The sequence below is a fragment of the Heloderma suspectum genome, chromosome 3 (assembly GCF_057233095.1).
Source record: "Heloderma suspectum isolate Gila_16-S chromosome 3, 16-S_ref, whole genome shotgun sequence".
In the NCBI taxonomy this organism is placed as follows: domain Eukaryota; kingdom Metazoa; phylum Chordata; class Lepidosauria; order Squamata; family Helodermatidae; genus Heloderma; species Heloderma suspectum.
Window position 1 is genome coordinate 282165697 of NC_139460.1, and position 11610 is coordinate 282177306.

The following is an 11610-nucleotide window of genomic DNA, read 5'->3' on the forward strand; positions in this document are numbered from 1 at the left end:
CTAATGCATTTTTTGAACTTATGTGTTGGCAATGCCCAGGAGCTGCTTCTTTGGGGGAGGAGATTACACAGATACATTTTGTACTGGAACAGGCTTTAATATTCACTAAATTAAACTTGAATATTCACTAAGCACACTCTTTTTAAATTATTTACCTGCTTCATGGAAATTAACAAATGGTCAGGGAAAATGGATTCTCTGCACCCTCTTGACAGATCAAAGGCTGATATTACAACATCGGAAGGATAAACACTCACCTCCTATAATGCAATGGATTGAGGACCTTACAACGCTTTCAATATTTGGAATGGTGGCATATAGATGCCATCTACAAATGGATACTTATTTGAATATTTGGTCCAGTTTTGTTGAAACTCATGTATAATTGCTAGAAAGTTGTATGCATTTCATACAAATCCATGTATGTATATTTTTAAAAATGGGAAAAAATTATAAACACATTTTGTCAAATGCCCATGGGCACCATGTTGGGGAGCCATTCGTGGGCACCATACAGAACCATACTCTGCTAGCTCATCAGCTTAGAGCACTGTCCTCTGTAAATTAGGTCAGATGCCCACCCTTCGAGTGCAGGCAAGCCTTCCCCAACCTGGAGATGTAGTGGTCCAAAACATCTGGAGGAGAAAGCTGGGGTAGGCAATAGTAAGCTAGATAGACCAGTGGCCTGCCATGGTATAAAGTAGCTTCCTATGTTCCTATACTCCAAACTTTCCCCCTCTCTCCCCATGCCTGGTGCCCTCCAGATGTTTCGGACTACAACTCCCAACATTCCTGACCATTAGCCATGCTAATGGGCTGATAGGAATTGAAGTCCAAAACATCTGGACGGCACCCGGTTGGGTGAAATTAGCTTTTGATAAACAACTTTTCTTTAAGTCTGACTTTCATTTGGATGCTGTTTGGAGCATAACATTTGTTTTATTTCAGGTGCTTATTAGCTGCTCTTTGGCTGAAGCTGTCAGAGCAGTGAACAGAATAAGAAAACACTAAAGTCATGCTAGTGTGGCTGGGAGTTGTAGGACCTTTTTTTGTCTAAACATGCATAGGATTGCGACCTAAAAGACACAGCAGGGCAGCATAAGATAAAATGCCAGCATAAAACCACATCTGTACACTTAAGAGTGCAAGCCTATGCCTGTTTAGATAGAAAAAAAAAGTCCTACAACTCCCAGGATTCCCCAGCAGGATTCTGCCCTGAAACATCTAAAATGTCTTGGGACGGTGGGAATCGTTTCCACCTGGCACCAAAATGAAAATAAAGATGCATCAGGCAAGGTTCCCTGGGGAGAAAATTTTAGAGATGGGGTACCACAACAAACATCCTGTCATTATCTCCCTCAGTTCAGAAAGCAGAGGGACGGGGAACAGGGTGTACTAGTTTATTTATTAAATTAATAAATTTAATAAATAAATAAATAATTGCCCATCTGGCTGGTCAGCCAGCCACTCTGGGTGATGTACAAAGCATATAATAAAACAGTTTAAAATAATAAACTTCTACAATAAAAACATTTTCTAAAGTACCCTAACCCACCCCAAATGCCTGCCTGAACAACCACGTTTTTAATGCACGGCTGAAGCTCATTAAAGTTAAGAGCAGGGGGTGGAAATCACTGCTTCAAAACTCAGTGGGGCTCTGACCAGTCAGTGTAGCCTTAGGACAAAGCCCTTTCAAGCTCAGCCTTCTCATCTGTAAGAAATGTGTCATAATTATGGCCTACACTCCAGGACTGTTGAGTGCTTTGAAGAAATGATAGCAGTTTCCCCCTACATATTACAATAAAGCAGGCTAGAAAACCACTTTTTTAAAAGCAGCTACACTGAATCGCATGTGCAAACAACCTTTTGATTTGATTAAGATAGCAACCCTGTTCACAGTTCCCTGGGGCTGTATATTAAACGCCATATGGCTTACTTCCCAGTAGATGTGCATAGGATAGCACTGTCAGTCAACCTTCTCCAACCTGGTGCCCTCCAGATGTTTTGAACTACAACTCCCATCAGCCCCAGCCAGCATGGCCAATGATCAGGAATGCTGGGAGTTGTAATCCAACCCATCTGGAGGGCACCATATTGGGGATGGCTGCATGAAGTAGCATGGATGACTCAAAAGCCACTACAATGAAAAGCTGCAAAGATGCATGTACTGAGCATGTCTGGAGCCGTGCCAGGTAAATGCAGCTAGCCCACCAGTTCACAGGCTTGGACAAAGACTGTCATTTGCCTCTATAAACTGAAGGAGTGATATTCTATGTCAGGCCATCAGTATGCCATAATTAACAAAAGCAACTTCATCCCTTTATAAAACTCATAATTTGCACATGTATCCAAAAGATTGCTCAGGTGAAGAACTGAGGTTTCACCAGAAGTGCTAAAACTACTTGGAAGTAAAGATAGTTGTCCTGAAAGTAGATGATTCTATTTCAAATCGTGGGAGTACTTAATTGAGCTCTGCTTTCCCCAGGGTATATACAGCTAGCATATTCTGCAAACGTTGCTAAATCTGTTCTACAAAGACAGAGACTCAGCATGCTGCGCACATATATTACAGGTTTGTCTGGACATATGGCTCCTGGGATCATTTGCAGAATTCATGCTTTTTCATGCTCACATCTGATTGTTCACTTATACATATATGGATGAATAAACCATATCATCCAACAACGCTCTCTCCATCGAATTACTTGCAGTTGAACAGGTGAATTGTTTCCACCCAAGTGTGTTTTTGAAGAGGTGTTTTTACTAAAGCGCTGTCATTCTGTACTGGTTGCTTCAGACATGCCAGCCATCAGCTGATTCCAAAGCCACTAAGTGATGACCATGCAATGTGTCACCTTATCCACATATTATGCATTCACCAGCTTTTAGCCATTTTATTCTCTACACACATGGGCACTGTTGAAAGCAAAAGTTTCGTAATATGACCTAACGCAATCTCTACTGAAAGTATTTAGCTCACATTCAGTAGTAAAACTAGATTTAACCAACAGTAGCACAGTAAAACATGTTCAACAAGCCGTTCACGAAACATTTACAGGACAGTGCTAAGTGCACACTGTAAAAAAAATCTATAATATGCATGACAAATTACTGTGTAATGCAAAACTGTATTCTGACCGCTCAATATTGAGCTTTATATAGCGCAAGTTGTAAGCATACATTATGAATGACTTACTGATCTGTTTGAATGACTAAGGTTATCATCTTTGGGGTATAGTTATATGTCTACCATCAATTGCGGAATTCTTGAGCACTTGCATGCTTAATTCCCAATCCACAGGCACATAGCAAGAAATACTGAAATGAGGGTATATGCACATCTCAAAATACACAATATGCTGCAACTTAGCAAATTTTGGCAGATGAATTGGGGTTTGGGATGCTGATGACTATAACAGAACTTCCCTGGTCAAAGGTGGAATGCTTCTAAATACTAGTTCCTGGGGAGCAACACTGAGCGAAGGCTATTACCTTTATACCAGTTGTGGACTTCTTGGAAGCTGCTGGCCATTGAGGGAAATAGGATGCTGGACTAAACAGAATGACTTTGGTCCATAAGAAAAGCCCCAGCAGAAATTTTGGTTTATCTTCAGTTCGTATATAATTTTCACCTTTTCAGCAGGGCTCCTCTTATAGCTTTAGCTGCCAATTAAAAATGGGTGTATGTTCTTGGGCTTTTGATGAATGATCAGCTTGTGCTCAGCAGAGTTCCACTTGTTCTGGAAGAAGGGGGCAAGGAGGCAATTTTTGCTGATTCCTCCTTTCCCCTGCAGGCCCCTATACCCTGCCCCAGCTGCTCCAGAAGATTGGGGACCCTCCCGAACAGTGTAGGAGATAGCACGGGGGAGAAGGATCAGCAAAAAATCCCCTCCCTGCCCCCTTCTTCCAGTAGGCAGCTTCCACCAGATCCTGGTTCCTTCTGCAAATGGAAGGAGTCCATCCATTTGCAGAGGCAGGTCTGGATCCAACCCACAGGATTAAATTCGGGCTGTTGTAATGGAAAGGCAAGGGTATGCATGTTTTAAAATAATATTTTACTCCAAGTCAACTGAATGGAAAAACAGCACAAAGGGAAAAGGTTAAAGCATTCTTTTAACCCTGCAATCCTCCCATCAAAATTCCAGCCTCTTGTTGGGAGCTTTTCCTTTAAAAACCAATAGAGGAAAATGAATCACACAACTACACCTAATGTATAGTTTTGTCCCTTACATCCACAATGATTGCGAATTTGATTGTTTTATAATGTTGTGAGCTGCTTTGAAAGCAGATTTAATTTTAAAAAGTTTATACATGTTAGAAATAAAATGGAGTCACAAGAAATTGGGAAGCAGCTTTACCAGAGCCACTGGCCAAGTTTCCTTGTAATGCATGGGGCCAGACAGGAAGGTTTGCTGGCACGATGTGAGTACTTTTAAGTCTGGGTTGGGTGAACATGTAGTATGCCCCATTCTGGTGCCCCCAGATGTGTTGGACTACAACTCCCAGCATCCCACAGCTAGCATGGCTGGAGGATACTGGGCATTGTAGTCCAACACATCTTGGGGTACCAGGTTGAAGGAAGCTGATGCAGAGCAGTGGTGGGCAGAAGGTAGATCTCCAGATGTTTGGGACTTCAGCTCCCAGATGCCGCTGGTAGCATGGCCAATAGTTAGGAATGCTGGGAGTTGAAGTCCAAAAAGTCTGGAGACCTATTTTCTGCACATCCCTGATGTAGAGACTAAGGCTACAAATCCTATGCACACTTTTGGGGGAAATACGCTCCACTGAATGCAATAGGGCTTAGCTCAGAGTAGGGGTGCACTGTTTGGCCAGTCAATTAAAGAGGTTTTCCCAATTAATCTAATTGTTTGTATTTAAAAAATTAGTTTCTTTATACTTACAAAAAAATCCGAAGAGGCATTTTACATGTCATCCCCCCACCCCCTTGCAGAACAGAGTATGCATCTTCTGAAATAAGAACATATAAGCAGCCATGCTGGATCAGACCAAGGGTCCATCTAGCCCAGCATTCTGTTCACACAGTGGCCAACCAGGTGCCCATGGGAAACGCACAAGCAGGACCTGAGTGCAACAGATGGTGCTTGTGTCACACATAACATGCATCACCTAAACCCAGTGTACTTTTCCCGTCAGAACAATTTTTACTCTTATGAAAATGCATTCAGATTTAATCACATTATTTGGTTAATCTCATATAATCAACAATCAAGCTTGACTTTATCAGGTAATAACCCAACTTCCAAACCAACAGGCTGCTCTGTGTCTTTGCTGTCTTCCCTGCTCCACACATCTCATTCAACTAATCCATAACTTTCATCCAATACATCTTAAATCAGGTTTGGGAAGGCTGCTCTAAAGCAGGGGTGGGAAAACTGTGGCCTTCCAGATGTTATTGGACTACAACTCCCATAATCCCCAACCACTGGATATGCTGGCTGGGGCTGATGGGAGGTGGAGCCCAACAACATCTGGAGGGCCAGAGGTTCCTACCCCAGCTCTGAAGGCATCCCATCATGCAGTTCTGCAAATCAGCTCTGTGACAAAGGGGGAAGTCGGCTGTATAATTGCAATACGTTCGCAGCCAACAGCTCTACAACGCAATTTTAGTTTTCTCTGTAGATTATTTCTCCAAGGAATCAGTCTTCATCACTAAATGATAGTGGGTTCTTGTCACAATACTAGGATGGGAGAACTCTGTTCTGTCATTTACACTGCCTGAAGTGTCATGTCAAGTCATCTTATAGAAATTGGAATTCTGGGGAAAGCTATGTTGTTACAGAACATATCAATCTCTGCCTTAAATTGCCACCGCACATTTATATTAAGGAAAATCTCACTGGTATTCAGACACAAAGCAGAATAAGGATTAGCAGCTTCTAAGTGTAATAAAAATGCACAAATACAAAATGCAGAAAACAGGAAAGCTGTATTCATTTAAGTCGGACATTAACACAGTTGCAACTCCACACAGGCTTGTTTATATTATGTCGCTTACATGAATATTTATTCTGTTGTATTGGAACTAATGTGATTCCAACTATGTTCCTACTACACAATGAAGGGGTTCTTTTTCACTGAAGTTTCTTTCATATAGTCAAGTCATTAGTTTGTTTTTAGGAAGTGTATGCTGGCATGATAGAAATGAAGACCTTTGTCTCACTAATGTGAGAGGCTGTTTTGTACAGTTGTGTCCACAATGGCCATCTATGTCTTTTGAGAGCTAATGATCTGCTTCAGAAGCAGGCCCTTTGCTGGCTCTGTGCAAGCAAACAGCACTGTAGCAGCATCTAATGATACAACACAAGCATTACATCTTGAATAGTGGTCAGGGGTGGGCACTAACATGTTCCAATTTGGCAAGGATTCACTTAGGCTAAGCTAGAGAGCATAACCCAATTTCACCACCCTATACATAGGCTATAAAGTCCACAGTGGTGATTATCGGTAAGAACTTTAGCATTAGTGGTCCTGGTGCAACTGTGCTGCTATGATAGCCACATCAGAGGAGAAATGGTAGATGGCATAATCTTGAAGCCCAATCAAGAGTGACAGCAATGCTTCCCACCCTAGCTCTGGCACAGAGGAAGGGGCAAAATGGAACCAAGTAGGAAGTGCAGCAGTTTCCCCCAAGGCCTTAGTGAGGCATCAAAGCAAATCGGTTGAGCAAGGGAAGCCTGTGCAAAATCTTCACCACTATCTCACCAAAGTATTACAAAACATTATTCAGCCCGATTGTAAATTAGCAATAATTTAAAGACCAAACCAGGTGAGATGTAGGAGACCCATCATCTAATCTTGCATTCCCCCCCTTTTTTTTAATAACCAGATTTCTTTTGGTGGTGGTGGGGGAATTAAGCCTATATGGTTTCCCTAAAAGAGCAAATAGCTGTGGGAGGGAAATAACATTCAAATTAGAGAAATGACACTAAGAAAGAACTGAAAGCCCTTCCCCTCAGCGCTGCAACCCCAAAGCAATACTTTCCCACAGCATTTTAAAGGAAATGTTAGCTTTTTTAAATACATGAACTTACAGCCTATGATTATAATTCACTGCGTTCAACAGGTAGCTTGCAGAACCAAGTGACTACTTCCCAGCTCTTGCAAAGGGAAACCTGTCATTTTGTACCAGTAAATTCAAACATTTACAGTTAAAATATTGTGCCCCTTTGCCATCACTTTGTAATTAAAATTGTTTCCCCTTCATGGATCGCTGCCTTGTTGTGGCGAAGGGGCTTGCATAACTCAGTGAAGCCATAAGCTATGCCGTGCAGGGCCACCCAAGACGGACAGGTCATGGCAGAGAGTTCTGACAAAATGTGGTCCACTGGAGAAGGAAATGGCAACCCACTCCAGTATTCTTGCCAAGAAAACCCCATGGAACGTATCACAAGGCTAAAAGAGATGACGCCGGAAGATGAGCCCCTCAGGTCGGAAGGTGTCCAATATACTACTGGGGAAGAGCAGAGGGTATTTCCAAGTAGCGCCAGAAAGAGTGAAGCGGCTGGGCCAAAGCCGAAAGGACACTCAGCTGTGGATGTGTCTGGTAGGGAAAAGAAAATCTGATGCTGTAAAGAACAATATTCTTTAGGAACCTGGAATGTCAGATCAATCAATCAAGGTAAGCTAGAGGTGGTCAAACATGAGATGGCAAGATTGAACATTAACATCTTGGGAATCAGCAAACTAAAATGGACAGGCATGAGCGAATTTAATTCAGGTGACCATCATATCTACTAGTGTGGGCAAGAATCCTTTAGAAGAAATGGAGTAGCACTCATAGTCAACAAAAGGATGGGAAAAGCAGTACTGGGGTACAATCTTAAAAACGATAGAATGATCTCAGTACGAATCCAAGGCAAACCATTCAACATCACAGTAATTCAAGTCTATGCCCCAACCACTGATGCCGAAGAAGCTGAGGTTGATCGGTTCTATGAAGACCTACAACACCTTCTAGAACTAACACCAAAAAAAGATGTCCAATGCTAAAGTAGGAAGTCAAGAAATCACCGGGATAACAGGCAGGCATGGCCTTGGTGTACAAAATGAATCAGGACAAAAGCTAATAGAGTTTTGCCAAGAGAACACGCTGATCATAGCAAATACTCTTTTCCAACAGCACAAGAGGCGACTCTACACATGGACATCACCAGATGGTCAATATCAAAATCAGATTGATTATGTCCTTTGCAGCCAAAGATGGAGAAGCTCTATACAGTCAGTAAACAAGACCTGGAGCTGACTGTGGCTCAGATCATGAGCTTCTTGTTGCAAAATTTCAGCTTAAATTGAAGAACGTCGGGAAAACCACTAAACCGTTCAGGTATGACCTAAATCATATCCCTGATGAATATACAGTGGAGGTGAGGAATAGATTTCAGGGATTAGACCTGATAGACAGAGTGCCTGAGGAACTATGGACGGAGGTCCGTAACATTGTTCAGGAGGCAGCAACTCAATCCATCCCAAAGAAAAAGAAATGCAAGAAAGCCAAGTGGCTGTCTGATGAGGCTTTACAAGTAGCTGAGGAAAGAAGGGAAGTGAAAAGCAAGGGAGAAAGGGGAAGATATATCCAACTGAATGCAGAGTTCCAGAGAATAGCAAGGAGAGACAAGAAGGCCTTCTTAAATGAACAATGCAAAGAAATCGAGGAAAACAACAGAATGGGAAAGACTAGAGATCTCTTCAAGAAAATTGGAGATCTCAAGGGAACGTTTTGTGCAAAGACGGGCATGATAAAGGACAAAGAAGGCAGGGACCTAACAGAAGCAGATGAGATTAAGAAGAGGTGGAAAGAATACACAGAACTATACAGAAAAGATCTTAATGTCCCTGATAGCCATGATAGTGCGGTCACTGAACTTGAGCCTGACATCCTAGAGAGTGAAGTCAAGTGGGCCTTAGGAAGCATTAGTAACAACAAAGCTAGCGGAGATGACAGTATTCCAGTTGAGCTATTTAAAATCCTAAAAGATGATGCTGTTAAAGTGCTGCATTCAATAAGCCAACAAATTTGGAACATTCAACAATGGCTGCAAGACTGGAAAAGGTCAGTTTACATTCCAATTCCAAAGAAGGGCAACGCCAAAGTGTGTTCAAATTACCGCACAATTGCGCTCATTTCACATGCCAGCAAGGTGATGCTCAAAATCCTACAAGCTAGGCTTCAGCAGTATGCGAACCGAGAACTACCGGAAGTACAAGCTGGGTTTCGAAGAGGCAGAGGAACTAGAGATCAAATCGCCAATGTTCGCTGGATCATGGAGAAAGCAAGAGAATTCCAGAAAAATGTCTATTTCTGCTTCATTGACTACGCTAAAGCCTTTGATTGTGTGGATCACAACAAAATGTGGCAAATTCTGAAAGTGATGGGAGTACCAGACCACCTTACCTGTCTCCTGAGAAACCTGTACCAGGGTCAAGAAGCAACAGTAAGAACCAGACATGGAACAACCGAGTGGTTCAAAATTGGGAAAGGAGTACGACAAGGCTGCATATTGTACTCTGCATATAAGTTAAATAAGCAGGGTGACATCATGAGAAACACTGGGTTGGATGAATCACAGGTTGGAATTAAGATTGCCGGGAAAATTATCAACAACCTCCGATATGCAGACGATACCACCCTAATGGCAGAAAGCGAAGAGGATCTCAAGAGCCTCTTGTTGAGGGTGAAAGAGGAGAGTGCAAAAGCTGGTTTGAAACTCAACATTAAAAAAACTAAGATCATGGCATCTGGCCCCATCACTTCCTGGCATATAGAAGGGGAAGAAATGGAAGCAGTGACAGATTTTACTTTCTTGGGCTCCAAGATCACCGCAGACGGTGACTGTAGCCATGAAATTAAAGGACGCTTGCTCCTTGGGAGGAAAGCTATGGCAAACCTAGACAGCATAGTAAGAAGTAGAGACATCACCTTGCCAACAAAGGTCCATCTAATCAAAGCTATGGTTTTCCCAGTAGTAATGTATGGCTGTGAGAGCTGGACTATAAGGAAGGCTGAGCGCCGAAGAATTGATGCTTTCGAACTGTGGTGCTGGAGAAGACTCTTACAAGTCCCCTGGACTGCAAGGAGGTCAAATCAGTCCATCCTAAAGGAAATCAACCTTGAGTGCTCATTGGAAGGACAGATATTGAAGCTGAAGCTCCAATATTTTGGCCACCTAATGCGAAGAGAAAACTCTCTGGAAAAGACTCTGATGCTGGGAAAGACTGAAGGCAAAAGGAGAAGGGGACGACAGAGGATGAGATGGCTAGATAGCATCACCGATGCAATGAATATGAACTTGAGCACTCTCTGGGAGAGCGCAGGACAGGAAGGCCTGGCGTGCTATGGTCCATGGGGTCACGAAGAGTCGGACATCACTGAACGACTGAACAACAACAAATGGTCCTATTCCAATCATAGTGCTATAGCTCTGCTAGCCTTCCTCACCTGCATGGCACAGCTGAGCTTTTGCAAAGATCTTCAATGAGGCATAGTGGTTACAGTCCCTTAAGTGACATTCTACTTGACTGTTTATCAGCTCTAGAGCCTGGAATACCATTGCAATAATGCAACACTGCTTCCTAGCAGCAAGTGGTAATTGAAAGATAGGGCAGACAGGATGTGGCTTTGGCTTCCACAGAGCAAAGTAATGTTTACCCCGCAGCAGCTATATTTCAGTCATGAAGAGAAGTCTTCCAGACAAAATTCAAACATTTACAGTTAAAATATTGTGCCCCTTTGCCATCACTTTGTATTAAAATCTCTACCACACATAAGCCATTCATCTCAAAGTAAGCTTAAGAAAATGAAATACAAATAACTGAAGGTAAGCACATGGCATGCTAACAACACAACAAAAAAGAATAGCGCCTAAGTTAATTCATGCAATGAACATGAAGAGCAGCAGCCCCAAACTTTGGCCTACCCATTGGCTGTGTCTGGGCTGTATCACTTTAGATTACAGATCGGGACTCAACGTGACTGAATACTCCTCCACAAAAATAATTTAAAAATCCCTCCAGACAGCTATATGTCAAGGAGAAGCAACGTAGCTTAGATTTCTACCTGACATGTTTGTTTTCCATCTACTTTTTTCCATGGGAAAGCATTTCATCATGTGAGATTTTACCAGCAAACTCCAATCTGAAGTGGTACACTTCATCTGCAGTTTGCAAGAACTAGACCCTAGTTAAAATTACCTCAGAGAATTTAACCAAGCAAGACTGGTATCTGTCCTTGAAAATGATCAGATGTGAAACCTTTGAAGGCAAGGGTAATCTTATGAAAAATAAAACAAGTTCTATTCATGCCTACATACGGAACAAACAATATCCAAAGTCCTATTGTGCTCAATGGGAATTACTCCCAAGTAAGAGTGCATAGATTGAAATATTTAGGTTTTAAAAAACCAAATAGGCAATTTTGTGATGGTATAAACACGTCCTGTTTTTCCCCTGCTCAAATCTAATCAATATCTGTATTTGCTTCAAGCAGTAGTTTTATCTTTTCAATCTCAGGCCTCAACATTAAATCCAACTTGTACCATAGGACCCACTTTCAACTTTTCATCAGACGTGTTCATCTTTCATCTTCTCTCCCCA